The sequence below is a fragment of the Arachis ipaensis genome, chromosome B02, assembly GCF_000816755.2.
Source record: "Arachis ipaensis cultivar K30076 chromosome B02, Araip1.1, whole genome shotgun sequence".
NCBI classification, from domain to species: domain Eukaryota; kingdom Viridiplantae; phylum Streptophyta; class Magnoliopsida; order Fabales; family Fabaceae; genus Arachis; species Arachis ipaensis.
In genome coordinates this window covers 107,973,257-107,975,154 of record NC_029786.2, presented here as the reverse complement: position 1 = coordinate 107,975,154, position 1,898 = coordinate 107,973,257, and positions in this window count along the sequence as shown.

Here is a 1,898-nt window from a genome sequence, read left to right as displayed (position 1 = left end):
GAAACCAGTACTTACGATTTGTGTTATGTATTACACAACATTTTTTTCCTGCAATTTTTTAATTATTCTTTTGACTGCTCAAAATTTATAGAATAGATGAGGACACGAATATGTAATTATACATATAAATATATATTTGACGTCAAGAAAAATATTAATTGTTACAAAATTCACTACGCTTAATTAACAATATTATTGAACATGACAATTAGGGTTATTTTAGGCTCAACTACCATTTTTATAATATAGCTTTTTTTTAAGTCTTTGACTAGTAACAAGAAAATATTTACTAAATTATACTGTGTTGTTGGTAGTGTATATTCTTATATATATATAGAAATAAGGCATCCAAGAATATGCACATGTCTTACTGTCCTAACTCCCAGCCCAGCATATTCATTCATGATTTGGACTCTTCAATATTCCCAACTCATGCAAAGATTGATTTTTGTCAACAAATATTGGTTTCTTCATATATAGCTCGTAGGGGATATATACGGATTTCATTTCTCTTTGAGTAAATATTTTTTTTGGTGTCCGACCAATTTGTTCACAATACAAAATTTTCTTTCGCAATTTAAAAATTTTTAATTGCTTTCCAACAATTCAAGTAATTAATTTAAGCGATCTTTCTTAATGAGCAATAGCTCAAATGGCATAGTCTTCACATACTCAATTAAGATGTTGCGGATTCGAGTCTCCTATCTTTGATAAAAAAAAAATTTAAGCGATCTCTGTTATTTGTAGGGATATTTATAGATCAGATCCAATCCGCATATCTGTAGTATTTATTCGAACACTTATAGAATTGGATTGCGAATTTTATGTAAGTATCTATATATCCGATCTGTATATCCGCGTATTTGCATATCCGCATATTCACAAAAATAAATAAATAAATAAGTAAATATTATTTTTATGTTTTATTTTAACTAATAATTTTTATATATTTTGTATTATTTTAATTTATTATTTAAAAAAATATATTTAATATTATTTTAAAAATAAACATATTTAAAAGAATAAAAAAATAAATTTTATTAATATTTGTTTAATAAAAATAAATTTTAAAAAATATTTTTATATTTTACGAATATATCCGATAGAATCAGATCGAATTTAAACACAAATATTAAATTCGATCCGATTCTGATAATTTTAATGCGATTAAGATTTTAGTTATATCTGATCGGATCAGATCCCGAATTCACCCTAGTTACTTGACTAAGCGACGCCTGTTACTACATATATTCGTAGTTTATAATAAGTTCTCTGACCACTTATTTAAATTGTTAAGGGAATGTTATTTAAATCGTTCAAGAATACATTATAAGATTATTGTTAATAAAAATTTTTAATTTTTGTTTTGTTTTGTAATTTTAATATACATTCTTAAGATACAAGTTAGTTGAATATATTTTATAATAATACATTTAATACGGATAAATATGGATATTGTTATTGTGTATATTAATAATGTCTCTGATCTTATCTTTAACCTTACCTGAATATGAGTGAGAGAGTTTGTCCTTACCGTCTCTTTTCAAATATTTTTGTGGATGGAGTAAGAAAACAATTCCATTTAGGCTTTGACCTCCTAAACCAAATAACTCCTAACTATACAAGTAGTAATGAAATAATTATTCTATTTTATGATATTATTTTAATAATTGAGACATGTTATCGAATTTGAAGAGTGGCATTAATTATCATTCTCCTAATTTATACCGTACCTTATACCCACCTTTCTTCGTATATTTTTGTGTCCACAAGATAAGAAATGAATGATGCAAAAGAAGAGACAAATTAAACTAATTGATTTCATTCATTTAAAAAGGAAAAACAGTAAAAGGCATAACTAATATTAATTAATAATATAATAATATAATGAAGAGTCA